Raw genomic sequence first — 19,829 nt, forward strand, 5'->3', positions numbered from 1 at the left:
CTTTGAGCATAAGGTCCTTCAGGTAGATCTTTAAAGCTGCAAGGTACCTCAGCTGTCCACTGTTTTTTGAAGGGATTGTTGGTGTTTTGTTTGCCGTGTTGCCTGCCCCTGCTTTTGGACATCCCTCTTACAACAAAATTAAGCCTGTTTTCCCTAATAAATAAGGAAAACAGGATTTTTAAACTTGCACTGTAAAATCCTTTACCTGAAGTTCATTAGAGGATGCAGGTCCCACGTGTCTGTCTTTATGGTCCACTCTTACCATTTTTTTTCCACAAAACTGGCTCTTAATGGGAGTGGGAGGGATTATGTCTAGCTGACTAATAGCTTTGCCTACTAGTGACCAATCTCCTGTAGACAGCATAATAACTTTGCTTTATCAAAATTACCCTGTAATTTCTAATGAACTCCAAGAAAAAGAATTTGATGGTAAGTACAAAAATCCTGTTTTTCACACTTCACATGTCAGGTCAAAAGTAAATAAGCCACTGAAATTCATGTAAATGTAACATGTGCCCTGTATTATTATTGTATTATCAGTGTACATAGCCCAGTAAGGCATTCTGTTCCCATCATTGAGTACCTGAGGCACAATGGGGCATGGATGGTAAATGTGTAAATTGTGTGTGGTCAAGTGTGCACATGTCTTTAGCAGATGTAATTACTGTAACTAGCAACCAATCAGCATTTTAGCTCCCACCAGCAGTATAATTCCCCCATCCAGCAGTATACAGTATATCCACCAGTCAGAAATTCACACATTTATCCTTGGCCCTGACAATGTGAGATGCTGGTGCATGGCACTGGGTGCAAGTTTTTGAATGTAAACAAGTTGTGATTGACTATGAGGTTTGCTAAGGATTCACTAAAGTGGGTTTTAGCAGTACACACATGTTAACGGCACTTGCTTGACCTGAGACGCAAACCACCCTGCAAGAGACCCAGGGCAAGTGTCCAAGCTGCTAAGGTCTTAGAGCAGCATTGTTTAAAATGTAAAAATTGAACAAAATAACAGGTTTCACCTGCTTGCAAGATCTATTGATAGTTTTAAAAATGTGGTTTTTACTGAAGATATGGGGCAGCCTGGTTTTATCAGTCAGTTGACTTTTTAAAAGAAAACTGTATTTTATTTGTTTGAACAGCGAAACAAAATAGCTTTTTTCAGTGTATCAAGCAAAAAGAAATAGTCCACACTCTAGGTACACAATATAAAGATTTGTCTCACCGCCAGTATAAACAAGTTCCACTCCAGGGATTAAGATTCCTGTCAGCTTTGTGGCCCTGACAAGGGGCCACAGGAGCTCAGTAGTAGTGCCTCAGCAACAAAACCAGTCCACAGTCCTCACATGTCAACATCTCATGGACAACTACTCACAGCTTCCTGTTCCTCTTTAAGTCTTTCTTGCTGGTGGTTTAAACCCTTCAGTATCAAAGTCACTTTGAATTTGTCCCAAATGAGGTTTTTCCAATCCTGGGAGCCCTGTAAATCAGTCCTCTCCATGCAAACTATCCCATAACCCCTCACCCTGCATGGATGAGAACCCCTGAATACTCAGACTGCATACAATTCACCCTCCCCCCCTTTAAAGGGATTACAACCCAAACAGCAGGGAAACATACCTGTCATCCAAGACACATCCAAGTGTTCCATTTATAATTTATTATCAATTTAGGTTGGTCAGGTTTTTAATAGTTTAATTTTAAATGCTTTTAAATAGGCCTTTCTTAATAATAATTTGGCTGATAATTTGGCTAAAATTTAAAAAAATTAAGAGGTACACAATATCCAAATTGAAAACGAATCCGCCTCACCCTCCTTTTTTTTTTTTCCCCTGATGATCTTGGTTTCTGTTTGTAAGTCACAAGAGGTATTCACAACTGGACCCGCTGTAGTATGTCCCTTGCTGTCTCTCACAAACATCTCCCTGTATAGTAAAGTAAACCTGTGACAACCTGTAAAACTGTATTCTCACTAGATATAGTGGCTTTGCAGAAAGCACTTTTAGGTGCCTGCTCACATCCCCAAAATACTTACAGAGATCCCTAAAATGCCAGCTGCAGGATTTCTCTGTGTATGCAGTCATTTTTAAAAAGTTATAAATGTTTGCTTGCCACTCCATTTCCCCATGCAAAGCCTATAACACACAAAATACTAGTACCAGGATAGTAAATATTATACAGTCCAAAATGTAAAGTGCTGAGCAAACTGTCGGCGCTATATAAGTCCTGTATAATAATAATAATACAGTATATGATCAAAAGTTTGTGGACACCTGACCATCACACCTACAATATATGAGTTTGTTAAACATGACATTCCAAACCCATGAACATTGATACGCAACTGAACAACACTTTGGGGCTATAACAGGTTTCACTGGAAAGCATGCCTGTGGGAATTTGGCCCCTTTAGTAAAAAGAGCATTTCTGAGGTCTAGTACTGATGTTGAAGGAGAAGGTCTGGCACACAATAGGCATTTGAGTATTCAAAGATTTTCAATAGGGTTGAGGTCAAGGCTCTGTGAAGGCAACTCAGATTCCTCCACACCAAGGTCATCAAACCATATCATTTTGAACCTGACTTTTGGGCACAATCACATCCTAAAACTGTCATCAGGTTGGAAGCACACAGTTGTTTAATATTTCTTTGTATGCTGTAACATTAACAAGAACCTACATTGGAAACATCTGCACTCAATAATTAGGCGTGGGTGTCACATAATTTTTGCCATATACTGTAGTATGTGAGATTATCAGGTGTCCACAAACGTTTGATCATATAGTGTATATCAGCGACGGCAAGGAGGTGGGAAGGGAAAACTCTATTATTTTAATGAGAGGAGCACTTCTGTGAGAAGCTGCAATTTTCATAAAAAGAATAAAGCAAATTACTGTTTAATTTGACCTCATGTCTGACCCTTAATAAAAAGGCATATGCTTTAGTTATAATAACTTTGGAATTTATTACTTGTTGGGGTTTTTTTTTCTTATTCACACTTGACAGCTGCACCTGAAAAAAAAGATGAAGCTATTTCAGTAAGCTATACATATATTGTAAGGGGGATACGCTCAGCTGGTATTGGCAGCTGTAAATGCATGAGATAGGAACACCCAGGAATAGTGCAAGCAAGATGTGTGGCACTTTTATTCAGCAGGGCAGGAAACAAACAGTTTCACTGCAGTAGTGTTTTGTATAGCAAGTCCAAAGCATAAAACAAAGAGAAAACATCTGCCTCAGGGTGCCACTAACTAAACTTGTGGCAGTTACCAACAGAGTGCAACTCTTAGGTTCATCAAAGAACAAACAGGCAGCCCTTGTACTGTAAGGCTTCATGCACACTAATGTTTTTTATAAGTTCAAAAAACAATAGAAAAAAAAGCTGGATGAAAAACACTGGTAATACCGTTTTTGTACCAGTGTTTAGTAGCGTTAGCATTTTATAAGCATTTTTACAGTACATGCAAAAAAAAAAGCTGTTAGGAGCATTTTAGTAGTGCTTAGAAGCATTTAGGAGTATTCAGTGTTTGTTTCTAGTGGCAAAACGAAATGACTGTACAATTTTTTTCTGTTCCTAGAAGCTGCAGCTTGAAAAACACTAATAGCCTAGATGTGCATGAACTAATAAGCATGAACAAATAGGATAACGCTATTTAGCTTCTAGCAGCAGAAAAAAAATGCTAATTACAGCTTCTAGGAGCTTAAAAAATGCTAGTGTGGATGGAGCCTTGGGGTTCTGTAAGCATTCAGCTTTTTCACACAGCAGCACATTCTCACCGCAGAGAGAGTAAGAGAGTCAGCCCTGAGCATCAGTCAGCTCACATAAAGGCCTACGTATAATTAAGTTTTTAATTAATGGGGTCTTGGACCATTCTAAAGTGTACATTTAGGACCTTGGAATGGAGGCCTTTCCCAGCCAAAGCTCTACAGACCCCTTGCGCTCCAGGACCCAGAAGGTCTTAAAAAGATTGTAAGAAAACAAAGTTTTGTGTTTTCAATATTGGACACACCCTGGAGTTCCTCCAACATGTGTAGGTGAGAAACAACGGTGACACATGTACACTGTCCACAATCCTGCCAACTATTTAATAAGCACCAATACTTAAACACACCAATTCATCTAGAAGATTTTGCTCCTTCACTCCTTCAAAATCATACTTATTGCAGAAGAAGTGATTCAGTGGCTTCCTAATGGTTTAACTAGTAAGGGAGTAAAGCCATCAGAGTAGCTCTTGGGGCCCCTGGTTCAGTTGCCACCAGAAACACTATCTGCCCTGGGTTTGTAGGTTCTCCTTGCTGGGTTCCCTTTGGGTGCTCTGGTTTCCTTCTACAATCAAAAAACATACTAGTAGGTAGAATATACACAAATGAAAATGCACTCAAGGTAGCCATAGATCAGAGATTACAGTCTCTCAGGGTGTCTGGATCTTGCCCACATTTCCAACTGCCCTCTGTTGTCTGTGGGCACCACATTTGTATGATTTAACAAAGGTTTTTCTTTTTATATACACTCAGTATATCTTTATCTCAATGGGGCTGTGTACACATTATTAAAATTGCCATGCAGTTATTTTTCTTTAATGTGAAAATTTTAACACTGTATGTTGCTGGCAATTACAAGGAACATTGGGAAGCAAAGCTAATGATGCCACTAAAAAAGTGTTTTCAACGCCCAACATTTTATTTTCTTAATTGAATCACCTTATATTTTTGTAATTAATGCCTTTTTATCACAATGCTTGTGCCAGCAACCCAGAATGTGTAGGGAGCTGTATTATGTTACTTTTGTAGTTTGTTTTAATGGTGTGCTTTGTGTGATTATAGTTGTCCTGTAGTGCAGAGCCCAGTAATTATGATACACAGGTAATTATAGCATGGAAACAAGAAGCTTTTTGCTTTCTCGCTGCCAAGGGACACCTTTTATGCTTTTACTATATATATGGATTTATTGTTCTTGTTGCCTTTATGAAAAACAATGAGTAATGTAAAAAAAAAACTGTTTTCAGAAGACAGGGTAATTATATGTTCTTATCAATTGCATTACCATTGTTCTCCATTTTTTAACTTTCCGCTGCTAGGCAAGCACATGAGTACAATATAAACATTCTATAGCAATTATTTGTAATACAAGGTCAGCACACTGTGAGATTTTGTATATGGTAAATTCATGTAATGCAATTTGTGTTACAGTTGAAGATTTGTACTTGGTAAACAAACATTAATAACATAAAAAATAATGAAAATCATCACAGTGAGTATTCAGTTTTTATTATTATTGTAAAAATAACTTTCATATTATTTAGGGCTCGTTCTCACTAGCAAAATACAGCTTTTTACCATGCAGGCTAATGTCTATATGAGGTCCACCAAGGGACAGAGCGATGCACATTTTTCCTTTTTTGTTTTCTATGTGCCGTAGCGGTGATCTACATTTTTCTTGTGCAGAAGTAGAAGTTACCACATATAGTCTGCACTCACTGCCAGTCAATTTTACATGATCTGAAATTAGGCACATTTGTAGATTTAATTTCCAGTGGCCATCTTTTTGAACATACTATGCAATGAACATCCTTGTTGAATGGCTGCTTTTACTAATATAGGTGCAATATAAGCCTTTGGGCTACACAACAGATGTGATTAAATACACTAGTATTGCATGCTCTTTAACACACATTGTTATGCATTTCCACCTTTTCTCATATAATATGAGAGTCTTCATTAAGGTAAATTGAACAGCAAACTACAGATCAGCACACCCAAATAGTGATATGTAGGATATTTTCAAGATTCAGAAAATTGTAGCAAACTATATGGAATCGTATCTGGTGCACATCAGTGAGATATATTATTTGCATCAAAAGCTTTTTATTGGGGGCACTGATATTTTGTTTGTATTATTTATTACAAATATGTACAGTATATAGCTGGATTTCTCAACCTTTTTTCAGTTTCTTCACCCTTTAAAAGTATATTTAGTCTCAAGGCACCCCAGTCTATTGGCTTGTTAACACATGAGGTTGGGGGATGGTAAAACCACATACACACACCCTTTTAACAAATGTAGATTGTACCTGCACTGGCAGGGGAACCGTTTGTTTAGCAGTGCACTTTAGGAGAAGGTGGAGGACTTACAGTAGACACCTCCCCCATTCACTGCTCTGCATTGGTCCCTTGATCAAGCTTCCACTGTGCTGTGCTGTATCTGTATGGGGCTGAGACTGACAGAGCTCCAAATTGTACATCTACACAGTCATGGCACCCCAGTTGAGAAATGCTAGTATATAGCACATGTAATTTAAGGAACCTACAGTCTAAAGACCCTATCTCACATGCACACATACATGTAGTAAGGCAACATATTCAGGAGCCAGTTAACCTGCAAGCATGTCTTTGGAGTATTGGAGAAAACCAGAGAATCCAAAAGAAACTCAAGCGCAGGGAGAAACCAGTAAACCATTGTATGAAACTCAATGCAGGTAGTGCCATGGCTGGGATTCAAACTGATGCCCCTAGTGCTGCAAAGAAGCGGTAACTATTAAGCCATTGTGCTGCCAATGTTTAAATAGTGGTTTTGCTTTCTGATGAAAAATGCTGACCTACTTTCTTCACCTCACCTATTAGGTAAAGGGAATGTGCAGCTCAATGCCCAGTAGACAGTCAAGAAAAGGGACAGGCCAACTTTTGCAATTAGGAAGCAAAGTCCGTATTTGCAAATCAGATCACTCAGGGGTTCAAGGAGAAAGAAACCGTTTCTTTCAGAAATACATGGAGGTACCAGCAGATGCCAAATGCATGAAATGTATCTAAAAAATATGTCATAAAGAAATAGCTTCCAAAATGAGTCCCCAGCACTTCCAGTTGGTGGTCCTACCATTCTGTGTTCTGCATGCTGTGTATTCACCAATAGCCCTGGTGTTTGTCTTGTTCTCCCAGGGCATTCCCATTGTAGGGTATCTGGGCTACCTTCTGGGTCAGTATACGTGTTTCTTGACACCTTTCAAGGAAACAGTCAGTACAAGTTTTAATTGACAAGGTGGCATGGACAGTTCTGACTTTAAAAAGGTTCAGTTGGATCAGAAACACTTCAAACTCTCCTTTCCCAGACTCTTATCTCTTCAGTCCAGGAATCAACCAACTCTTTCTTATGCTTCTTGGGGCTGACGGTAGCCTCTTTTGAGGCAGTCTTGTTTGTCCAGTTTCACTCTGAACCTCTCAAACTCATCATCTTGTTATTATGGGACAAATTGGTTCAGTCTCCGGAAAAATCAAATAATCTGACATCAAGAATCAGGTTGTTTCTCACCTGGTGGTACAGGAATCCAGCTCTGGAGTTGGGGAAATCCTTCCTTCAGATCATCATAACAGATGCCAGCCTCTTAGGCTTGGGGGGAGTCCTGGAGACTCTGAAACTCAGAGTGATTTCATTGTTCCAACAATGCTGGACATTCCGACTAGTCGGACAATTCATCAACAATCAGGGAAAAACCAGAAGACTTGCTGTGGCAAAAGTAGAAAGCTTTCTGTACTGGGCAGAACCTCAGGTTCCAGCATTATCTGCATTTCACATTCCATAGGTAAACATTTGGTAGACAGACAGAAGCAGGTGAAAGCTCCTCACACCCAGACCACCTGGCCTGCAGGTTCAACAAGAAACCAAGGCAAGGGCCAAGGTAGATGTGGTACGTTGACCTAATAAGATACCTGACAACTGCTCTGTGGGCTTTTCCAGTTTGACTCTCAAGAACTCATTTACCATCCTGCTTCACGGTTGCTGGTCATGAAAGCATGGCTGTTTAAGCCCAGGTGTCGAGGAACAGGGTCCTTGTTGACTTAGTGATTTACTCAGTGTTATAAGCCAAGACGTCCACTCCCTGCAAGGTCTACCATTGTATACAGAGTGCATAATTCACTTGATCAAGGGAAGAAGCTTTCATTTCAGAAAATGTTCAGGGGGGTGAATACTGATCTTTTTGCAATCAGGTCTAGATTACCAATTAGCCCTAAGTGTCATCAAGGGTAAGATCTCAGTGCTTCCAATCTAGACTTTGTGCTGGATATTTCTCATATATCTTCCACTGTGCTCTTGTCCATGCCCCTGTGATATTTAGATTTTTTTGTTTTTTTTTCTGTACTTCAGAACTGCCTTTTGAACTTTTTAGAGATATTCCCCTCTGCACTCTCACTTATAAAGTTGTGTTCTTGTTCACAATTGTCTTTGGGAGGCATGGGTCTGAATTGGTGACTTTGTTCTGTAATGAACCTTTTTATGGTATTACATGAGGATAGGGTCATATTAAGGTCTATGGCTTCAATCGTTACATTTTTTGGCCTTTAATCTCAAGCAGGACATCATGCTTCTTTTCCTCTGTCTGGCCGGAGTACACAGAAGGAGATTTTCTTCTATTGTCTTGATACAGTTTAAGGTTTTCTTGTCTACCTTGCAGCAATTGCCTCTATTAGGAAAGATCAACATTTTTTTGCCATTCCTGATGGAGCCAGCTTCTCATTTCAACATTTCTTGGTGGTTTAGACAGATCATTGTTGAAGCTTATGGTTTTAAGGATCGGGTTACATCCTTTTTTGTAAAGGCATATTCTACTGTTTCTTTCAGCATTTCAGCTTCAGAAAACTGTTTCCTAGATTTGAAGGGCTGCCGTATGATCTTCTGTTCACATGTTTTTAGGATTTAGCAGGTGGATGTTTAGGTCTTTTGGAGTAAGGTCTTTCATGTTATTCTTTCAGCTGTAGGCAGTTTTTTTCTGTCATTTATAGTTGGGCCTGTTGGTGTTTTGTTTCCTGTTGCCCACTCCTTAGTTGGGCTGCTTATGGACATCCCAGTTGTCTCTGAATTCCTCGCTGAACGATAAAGTTCATTAAGAAACACAGTCCCCCACCCTCTGTTTATGACCTTGCTCCTGGCACTGCTTCTTATAAGGTTAAGGCATGATGGAAGTGGGAGGGTTTGCCAATGTCCAAATCATACTGTAAGCATTAGTAAAACCCAATTATCCTCAAATCCTGTGTTCTTTACAGAACTCCAAGAAAAGGATTTTGTGGTGAGTACAAAAATCCCATGTTTGTTTTTACCCAACATGATAACATGACTTTATATAGCTAGCACACTCCACAGCATCCATATGAAGTATGAATTTCAATAATAGATCCACTTTATTGTTTTTAGCTCCACTTTAAGGCTTATTTGCTTTTATTTTTAATATATGATATTACAGCTTCACCATTGCAGCTTATTTTTGGCAGACAATCTTAACTTTAATTACAAATAGTATGCTCAGATAAATTCATGAGGAAATGGTGGTGAGTCAGACTGGAAAGGGATTTACAAGGCTTGGGAGCTCTTTACACTGCCAGTCTACTTACTTATCCCATGACAATGAGCCCTTTAAGAACTGTAATGAAATCATTGCTCTCCTGTGATACAGAAAATTGTATGTGGCATATGACTTCTCACTTATCTTGCATCAATTATTGTCCATCTGTGGTTTTTGTTTACGTATTTTAAGTTTAACCATTCCCGTTATAAAAGTTTGACATTCATAAAAAATATTTAGGCTCAACAGCAATTATGTTTAACTGGTGTGCAACATTATAGGAGTGTGGTATTTTGCACTTAAAATGTCTATAATTTTAAACATGTCTTTAGGGACTCACATGAGTATTACAACTGAACCTTTAAATCAGCCAGCACCTGTGCATGCAGAGTGACACTACCGGATTTGCAAATAGATGAACATATAAATATGATTTTATCCCAACCATTCCACCTAAGCCCCATCTTTCTTATTCAAGAGAACATGTCAGGACAGACCTAAGGTTGCTGCAATGCTTGCTTGATTTTAATCACTTGCCTACAGGCACTTATACCCCCTTCCCGCCCAGGCCGGTTTTCAGCTTTCAGTGTGACAATTGCGCGGTCATGCAACACTGTAACCATATGACATTTTTATAATTTTTTTGAGACAGACAGAGCTTTCTTTTGGTGGTATTTAATCACCTCTGGGTTTTTTATTTTTTGCTAAACAAACCAAAAACAACTGAAAATTTTGAAAAAAAATAAAAAAAATGTCTTAGTTTTTGTTATAAAAGTTGGTACATAAGTGATTTTTCTCCTTCACTGATGTGCGTTAATGAGGCTGCAGTGATGGGCACTGATAGGCTGCACTGATAGGTGGCACTGATGGGCACTGATGAGGAGGCACTAGTAGGTGGCACTGATGGGCATTGACAGGCATCACTGATGGGCACTGAAAGGCAGCACTCATGGCACTGACTGGCACTGTTAGGTGGCACTGACTGGCACTGATAGGCAGCACTAATAGGTGGCACTGACTGGAATTGATAGGTGGCACTGACTGGCACTGATAGGTGACACTGAAAGGCAGCTCAGATGGGCATTGATATGTGGCATTGATATGCACTGGTAGGCACTGATATGTGGCATTGATGAGGCACTGATGGTTACTGGCAGGTGGCATTGATGAGCACTGACAGATGGCACTGCTGGGGCTACACTGATCATCAGGGCACACTGATCATCAGTGCCCTGATGATCAATGTACATTTCCCCTCCGAGGAATGCCGATTACCAGCTCACCTCTCCTCTCGAGCTGTCAGCGTCCCTGGGGCGCAAGGCTCCTGACAGGGACAAAGGGTTTCCAACATGCCAAAAGGCCTGGCGGACCCCTTTCCCAGTGGCTAGCCAAAGCCAACTACCGAGTGCTAGGTCAGGGAGCTCTCCCGAAGAGAGACCCCCCCCAGGAACAGGGGAGGAAAGAACCTACTGGCCACGCATCCTCCCCCTAGACTTCAGGGCAGGCCCGATGACCCACACCCTCCATCCTAGTGAGAAAAAAAACACACACAAATGTGAAAGGTGTCAAAACAGTGAGGAAAAATAAAAAAAATAAGTGGCCGTGCAATTGTGCACTGGCTAGTCCCTGAGGCCCATAGCATAAAATTGCCCTGGACTTAGCCAAAAGGTCTAGCCCTAAAAGGCACAATGCAGAAAAAAGTGTTTAGAACAGTGATCATGTGCACTTTTCACACTTGGGATCCCACCCCCATGTGCTACTAAGAGCACCCCTGGGGTTGCCACTCTCAGGGGGCACTGCTCCACAAAGACTCTGCCTCCCCGACCCCTAGCCAAACAAGGTAGACCCAAATCAGGAGGAACTGGGCCCCTCCAGTTTTCCCACGGGAATTACTCCCGGGCCCCAACAGCCTATGGGCGCCTCGATTTTTCTTCCAGCTGGTACTAACCTTCAGAGCCCCATCATACCAGCAGGGGTACTTTACAGCCAGCCATCCTTGCCTAAAAGCAAGAATAACAGCGGAGCACCCCTACTAGACACTGATAAGAACAGATACTACACTTAATCTTAGCCAAAAGGCTGAGAAGCAAATGATATGTCAGTCAGGCAATACTTGCTATACAAGATCTAACATATCCAACAGGCACTCTGGAAACACAAACTTCAAGAGACTGAACCTTAGTGAGAGTCTTTTTGCTGCTGGTGGCTCTAGGCATAATTACACATACTAACTAATCTATACAAATCCTAAACTTCATCCAAAATTACAAAGATAGTCTTGATTTGGTCTGTTATTGGGCTTGTTACATTACATGTTATGTGACATAACATCTTTGGGTTAATTTACTAAAGGCAAAAAGGCTGTTGACTCTGCAAGGCAAGTTTAACTTTGTCAGGGAATTTTCCCCAGAGCTTAATGAATGAGGTGAAGCTCTGCTGACTTTCATCACCCAATTATGTGCAAGCAAAATGCATTTTTTAAAATTTTCTTGCACATGATTGGGCATTCTTTGCAAAGTAAACGTTTGACAAATTTCCTTACAAAGTGCACTTCCCATGCAAGGTGGACAGTCTATTTGCCTTTGGTGAATCAACCCTTTAATTGTAATTTGTTTTTCTTAAAGAATATGTAAACCCTAACAATAAACTTCTCCTATATGCTCCCTTATGGTCTGCTAAATATGCCTCTGGAAGTGTTTTGTTATATCAGTTTCAAAACATATCTGACTTTGCCAGATATCATGTATGGGACCAACACAAGCATAGTAGTAATACAGTGACATGTATGTCAGCTCCAATGATGAATTCATCTTGACAAACCTCTATTTAATGGCATACTATGCCTCCTCATGCTGTATGCATGCTTGTCTAACATGACTTATACAGTATATGAGCTTCTTAAAGTGTTATTAAACTCACAACAGTAAAATCAGTCTGCAGATGCAGTAAAGAATGCTTATTATACTCACTGTGGAATCTAAGGACTTAATCCTCTGCATTGCGTAAAAAGGATGTTTGATCCTGTCTTCTATGATCCTCTTCTTCTTCTAATGTCACCAAATCCATCTGCTGATAGAACAGAGGCTTGGGGACAATCTACACATTAACAGTTTGGTGTGTATTGCTAGAGAATTAAGGTATTTAGCAGTTTATATTCACTAAAATAATTGCATTCCCATGTTCTGTGTACTGTGGGAGACCAGCTATAGTGAATGCAGGGTCCTGGGTTTAGTAACACTTTATATAAAGAACTGGGACCAGCTGAGTGTAACCAAACGATGGTCAGGAGACTGGACAGTAAGGAAATTAGGTGAAGCTGAGAACTGCACTGCCATGACTCCTCTCTCTCACAACTGGAAACACTTCAGGGATCTTCCTGAGGTATTACAGCTGCATCTGGTTACCAGTCAATGACATCACTATGCATGAATCTAGTAAAGGGCTACATCTCAAGAATTTGTATCCACATGTCTGGACAATACTTCCACAAGCTTTCATTTGCAGTTGTTTCCAGCCTGTTTATTCCTTGGACTGACTTCTTGTGTACTTACTTCTGCTACCTGATTGGATTTCCCTGTTGGCCACTTGCCTCTACCCCTGGCCTGTATTCTGTTTCCCCTTTGCCTTAGTTGTTTTCAGCCTGCTGCTGTGTGGAAACCTGCTTCCCGGCCTGGTTAGCTAATTGTTCAGTATGCTCTAGCTTCCTGTTTTAGACTGCTTCAGTGTGGTCTCCAGTCCTCCTGTTAGGTTCAGTCTGCTGTTTGTCTGGTACACTTCAGACTCATGTGTTAGCCTGCTCTGGTGAAGTCCACAGTACTGCTGCCTTGTGTGGTCTTTATCTAGTAAGTTTCAGGTTCATGTTCCAGCCAGCTATGATATATTCTAAGTCCCACTACACTGCACAGGGTGAACCTTGGTGTTGTGATCCAAAAACAGTACTTAGCAAAGTTTAAACCTCATGATAGGCTCCCTGGTGGAACATTGGCTAGCCCTGGGAGATCTCACATCACCTGCTCAAACAAGGGTCATTATATTCACAAGTGTAGCATAGTGAGTTGTGTATTGGAGTGTCCATGAGGTCAAGTTTTTAATGAAAAATTGAATGATGTGCCTGGGAGTGAAATGACATGTTGAAGAGGAGCAGGCAAAGCTTACAGAAAGTTCAGGCAGAAAGTATAATGGCACATCTAGGTAAATAAAATGCAAAAAACTGAGTATTTGAGATGTGCTGTGGCAGAAGGGATGACAAATTGCAAAGTAGTGCAGGTAGTGGAGAAGACAGTAAAAGTCCAAGGGAGAGCAGTGTCTGTGTGAGTGATCAATGTGTGTTCTGAAGATTGGGGAAGGGGTGGGTGGGGTGGTGGCATCTGTATTAAAACAAAATTCAGGATTGAAGCTAGACGTAGCAAACAAAACATTATAAATTAACATTAATGCTTGAACTGCAGTGATCATTGGTGTGTCTTCCAACAATGCTATCCAGCGTACTATTTTCTTACATTGGTGGTGTGGTGTCCCCTTACATTGTTCAGTGGAGAAGTGCCCACTCACATTAAAGGTGAGTGAATAACTGTCCCCATCATTGTTTTTGGAAACTGGTCTCCTAAAATTAGCAGCTGGTGGAGAAGTGTTCCCAAACATTGATTGTCAATAGAGAAGTGCCTGCTTACATTGGAGGTCAGTGGAGAGGTGTTCTTTTTAAATTAGTAGTAGGTAAAGAGGTGTCCTCTTAGATTAGTTGTCAGTGGAGAGGTTTCGTCTTAAATTGGTGGTCAGTGGAGAGGTGTCTCCTACAGTGGTAGTTTATGGCAAAGTTACCAATAATATTGGTGATTAGTAAAGAGTACCTGCTTACACTGGTGGTCAGTTTAGAGCTGTCCCCTTACATTGGGAGGGAATGGTCCTTACATCTGAGGTTAGTCGGAAAAATGCTCTGTTATACTGGATTGCAAATGTTGATCTTATATTGGTGGTCATTGAGAAGACAGATAAAATGATCTCTGCTGTAAATAGTTACTTGAGAGACAAGAGGAGAAGCTCCACCAGTCTCACACCACTGGCTTAGTAGAGTAACTTCAATGTCAGAAGTTCAATATGCTAGAACAATGTGCTTGAAGATGAAGCAACCACTTACTGCTTGCACCCGGAGTGGGCTGATCCCACTGCCCTGTCCTTTATACACCCCTGTAAGATTGCTAATTTCATATTCTGTGTAACAATGAAGTAGAAGCCATGACCTGTTTGTGCCATCACATAACAGGACAGGACATTAGTAATTCTGGAAATGTAAATAGTAAAGTTACTGATTGAAAGATGAACCTGTCACATTTCTCAGCTTAATCTGCTAGTACTACAGTGATTATAAAATGGAACAGGATTAAGCAGGTTCTAAACAACACTTTCATAAAAAAAATAAATAAATCATAAATCAAGTGCTACCTTGCCAATGCTCCATCATCTCTTTATTTTTACTACTAAATACTAAGTGCATTTGGTAACAGAGCGCCCTCTACCAATATCCAATAACAACATCCAATTATTGTATAAGAAAGATGATCCTATCATTATCATTCTTTTTATAGGCCTTCAGTATCAATCTTTGCATAAACTCCAACAGGATATTCATAGAGCAGTAGAAATATGGTTTTGATTGAAGAATGTACTCTATTCCCTCTTTTGGAAGGCACAATCGAATAACATTTACAGAAAGAAAATTGAAAGCGATTGCCTCCAGATTTGTGTACAAATGATACCCTGGTATGTTCTTTCTTAGTGTAAACGGTGAAACAAATGGTAAAGCCGTTTATGAGGATCTCATTAAACCATTCAATGTTTTCCTCACAAGATATTTAGTCTGTTTGATGTAGGATGTTTGATTAAAACCTGACTTTACTGCAGAGCTGAGATATTTCAGAGCAATAACATTTATTTTATACCTAAAACTCTAGGTGTTAGCTTATGACATACTGCCCACATGGCTACTTTTAAACTGCTTAGGAGGCTAACACCCTAAACATTCCTTAAATAAAAACGGGAACAGAAAGCTGTTAAAGAAGAACTGTCATGTTAGAGACCAAGGACATTTTATATTGTCATGACTTGTATACTATATCCTCAGATGCTCCCACTGAGTTGAGATCATTACATCATAGTATGCTGTCCTACTAATGGTTAGCCGACAGCTAGCTAACAAAACTGACAGAAGCAGCATTGTGTTTCATTTCAAACTGTTCTGTCTCTCTCCTCGCCAGTCAGCGGTCATCCATTGGCTGGCACCCGCTGATTGGCTTCTGCTGTGACAAATCACAGCAGAAGCAGTGCTAGGGGCGCATGCCCAATCAAGAAGTGCACGATTATATGTGTATGTATGTGTATATACTGTATATACTGTACAATATATATATATTGTGACAGTATGAACGGCAAAGTGATGGATGGACGATATGTGTCACCTCGCATGAGGTCCTACTGTGAGGTGTAAGGTGGAGTCCACTCCGGGTTTTCGGGGTCACAATGGCAGAGGTGGTTCCGGACCAGAGTTTGGGCTCCACTAATGACCACCAGCAGGTGATACAAAAAGGGCAGGGCTGGAGCAAGGAGTTGCTCGTGGCCTGGGACTCAGAGAGCTATTCTGAGAGAGCTGTGTGTGTGTACTATACCTACAAGAAAAGGTTTGCGTTTGTTTTGTTTTTGGGTGACAGGGAGAAGCCCTTCACCTCTGAGAGAGGAAAGTTTCATGTTTAGTTAGTGCCTGGATGGCAAGGGTTTATTTTACTGTTTTTTTTTGTTTTGACATTTTTGCAAACCTGTAAATAAAGCTGACAACCAGTCAGATTTTAAGAAAGCCTGCTGTGCGGTCTACCTTTGTCCCAGGGAAGGAGATCCCCCACCTGAGCTAACCCCACAATATATATATATATAATTATTATTATACAATATTTATATAGCGCTAAAAGGTTTGCTCAGCGCTGTACATTATAGTGGGGGACAGTACATGAGACAATACAGTAACAATACAATACACAAGGGGGTCAAGGGCCCTGTTCTTTCGAGCTTACAATCTAGGAGGGAGGGGATAGTGGTACAGGAGGAAGTGTCTGTGGGGGATGGAGTGGTAGGAAGAGATCGGCTGTTAGGTGAGGGCGGGGTAGGCTTCCCTGAAGAGATGTGTTTTCAGGGTGCGCCTAAAGGTGAGGAGGGTAGGTGACAGTCTGATGGATTGGGGTAGTGAGTTCCAGAGGATGGGGGAAGTCCTAGAGAAGTCCTGCAGTCGGGCGTGGGAGGTGGAGACCAGGGAGCTAGAAAGTAGGAGGTCTTGTGAGGAGCGAAGATTACGTGTTGGGTGGTATTTGGTTATCAAGTCGGTGAGGTAGTTTGGGGCAATGTTATGAATGGCTTTGTATATCTGTGTTAGTAGTTTGAATTTAATGCGTTGGGCAATTGGGAGCCAGTGGAGGGAATGACAGAGGGGGGTGGCAGATGCGGAGCGGTTGGTAAGGTGGATGAGTCTGGCCGCTGAGTTCAGGATAGACTGAAGCGGTGTAGTCTGCGACGAGGTAGGCTGGTGAGAAGGGAGTTGCAGTAGTCCAGACGTAAGATAATAAGGGAGTGAACGAGTAGTTTAGTAGTGTCTGGGGTTAGGAACAAATGTATTTTGGAGATGTTGCGGAGGTGGAGTCTGCATGAGTTTGCCAATGATTGGACATGGGGTTGGAAGGACAGGTTTGAGTCTAGAGTGACGCCTAGGACTTTGGCTTGTGGGGTGGGACTGATGGTGGCGTTGTTGGTCATGAGGGAGAGGGTGGGAGGGAGCGGGGCACGGGCTGGGGGGAAAATCAGGAGCTCGGTTTTGGAAAGGTTCAATTTGAGGAAAAGGAGTGACATCTAGTCTGATATGTCATTCAGTAGGTGGGTGATACGGGCAGAGACTGAAGGGGTGAGGCGAGGGGTGGAGAGGTAAATTTGCGTGTCATCGGCGTAGAGGTGATAGTTGAAGCCGTGGGAATGTATCAGTTTGCCGAGGGAGGAGGTGTAGATGGAGAAGAGAAGGGGCCCGAGGACCGAGGCCTTGGGGGACTCCAACAGAGAGGGGGAGGTGGTAGCGTTATAGGTAACGCTGAAGGAACGTTGGGATAGATAGGAGGAGAGCCAGGAGAGAGCGCAGTCTCTGATGCCGAGGGAGTGTAGTTTGTTAAGGAGGAGGGGGTGGTCGACTGTGTCGAAAGCCGCGGAAAGGTCCATGAGTAAGAGGACTGAGTAGTGGCCATTAGCTTTGGCAGTTAGCAGGTCATTAGTGATTTTGAGTAGGGCGGTTTCGGTGGAGTGTAAGGGATGGTAGCCAGACTGTAGTGGATCAAGGAGGTTGTTGACAGTGAGGTGGGCGCATAGGCGATTGTAGAATAAGCGCTCAAGGAGCTTGGAAGTAAATGGCAGCAGGGAGATGGGTCCAAGGTTGTTCAGGTCGGTGGGGTCCAGGGTGGGTTTTTTGAGTATGGGGGTGATGTGCGCGTGCTTTAGGGGGGAGGGGAATGCGCCAGTAGAGAGAGAGAGATTGAAGATGTGGGTGAGGGAGCGTAGGATGGAGGAGGAGGGTGACCGGAAGAGTTGTGTGGGAACAGGGTCAAGGGGGCAAGTGGTGAGGCGGGCTTCTGAGAAGACCTTAGTGACCTCCTCAGTGGTAGCAAGGCTGAAGGAGTGGAGTGTTGGGGAGGTTATAGTGTGCGGGACGTTAGGTGTGGTGGGAGGTAGGGCGGTTGCGAGGTCAGAGGAGGGGAGAGTTGGTGGGGTTATGGTGGGAGGGAGGCTAGGTGGGAAGGTAGGTTGAGCATTGGCGATGTCCTTAGGGATTGCGTTGATCTTATTTTGGAAGTGATTGGCAATCTCGTGGGCAGTGAGTGAGGTACTGGGTGGAGGTGGGGGGGAGAGAGTAGGGAGTTGAAAGTGGAGAAGAGCCGGCGAGGACAGGTGGAGAGGGTGTTGATAAGGGTTACGAAGTAGGCTTGTTTGGCGGCGTGTAGGGAGGAGGTGTAGGTGAGGAAGGCAGATTTGTAGAGGAAGAACACTCGAGGCAAACTGGTTTTGCGCCATAATCGCTCCAGCGCATGACTGTGTCGTTTAAGATTTTTAGTGTGGTCATTCTGCCAGGGTTGAAGCGGTCGGGGTCTAATGCTACGTGTGGTTAGGGGTGCTAAGGAGTCTAAGGCAGCTGACAGCGAGTCGTTGTAAGCAGTAGTGGCCAGGTCAGGCCATGACAGTGGAAGGATACTGTCGTACAGATGGTCAGCTGCAGAATGGAGAGGGGCCGGGTTCAGGTTGCAGAGGTTACGGCTGGTGAAGGTTTGACGTTTGGGGGAGGAGGTGTTATAGAACGGGGAGACGGAGAACGTAATGAGGTTGTGGTCACACATAGCACACAGCAGCCGCTCTGTAGCAGTACAGCTGTTATAGGGCAGTCGCCAACTGGTTAACAAACAGAGATACTTCCTGTTCTTTGTTAATAAGTGTACAGTTGCCGTGAATGCCCAACAGATGGCTGTCTACTCAATGCAATGATATACAATATACAGAACACTCCCAGCCTGGTATAAATATATACTACTACTACAGTCAGGTCCATAAATATTGGGACATCGACACAATTCTAACATTTTTGGCTCTATACACCACCACAATGGATTTGAAATGAAACAAACATGATGTGCTTTAACTGCAGACTGTCAGCTTTAATTTGAGGGTATTTACATCCAAATCAGGTGAACGGTGTAGGAAATACAACAGTTTGCATATGCGCCTCCCATTTGTTAAGGGACCAAAAGTAATGGGACAGAATAATAATCATAAATCAAACTTTCACTTTTTAATACTTGGTTGCAAATCCTTTGCAGTCAATTACAGCCTGAAATCTGGAACGCATAGACATCACCAGATGCTGGGTTTCATCCCTGGTAATGCTCTGCCAGGCCTCTACTGCAACTGTCTTCAGTTCCTGCTTGTTCTTGGGGCATTTTCCCTTCAGTTTTGTCTTCTGCAAGTGAAATGCATGCTCAATCGGATTCAGGTCAGGTGATTGACTTGGTCATTACATAACTTTCCACTTCTTTCCCTTAAAAAACTCATTGGTTGCTTTTGCAGTATGCTTTGGGTCATTGTCCATCTGCACTGTGAAGCGGCGTCCAATGAGTTCTGAAGCATTTGGCTGAATATGAGCAGATAATATTGCCCGAAACACTTCAGAATTCATCCTGCTGCTTTTGTCAGCAGTCACATCATCAATAAATACAAGAGAACCAGTTCCATTGGCAGCCATACATGCCCACGCCATGACACTACCACCACCATGCTTCACTGATGAGGTGGTATGCTTAGGATCATGAGCAGTTCCTTTCCTTCTCCATACTCTTCTCTTCCCATCACTCTGGTACAAGTTGATCTTGGTCTCATCTGTCCATAGGTTATTGTTCCAGAACTGTGAAGGCTGTTTAGATGTCGTTTGGCAAACTCTA

The 19,829-nt window shown here is 42.1% G+C and overlaps 1 protein-coding gene and 1 pseudogene across 3 annotated transcripts in view; one reads left to right on the forward strand and one right to left on the reverse strand.

The window, feature by feature from the left end:
- The window catches only part of HTR4 (5-hydroxytryptamine receptor 4), a 637,984-nt gene that overhangs the window by 577,545 nt on the left and 40,610 nt on the right, over positions 1-19,829 (forward strand). The gene's annotated exons all lie outside the window — the stretch shown is intronic.
- Positions 11,298-11,418, reverse strand: LOC149467801 (U2 spliceosomal RNA; annotated as a pseudogene).

This window comes from Staurois parvus, unplaced genomic scaffold (genome assembly GCF_062004578.1).
Source record: "Staurois parvus isolate SC_StPar_1 unplaced genomic scaffold, SC_StPar_1.0 ptg000099l, whole genome shotgun sequence".
Lineage (NCBI taxonomy): Eukaryota > Metazoa > Chordata > Amphibia > Anura > Ranidae > Staurois > Staurois parvus.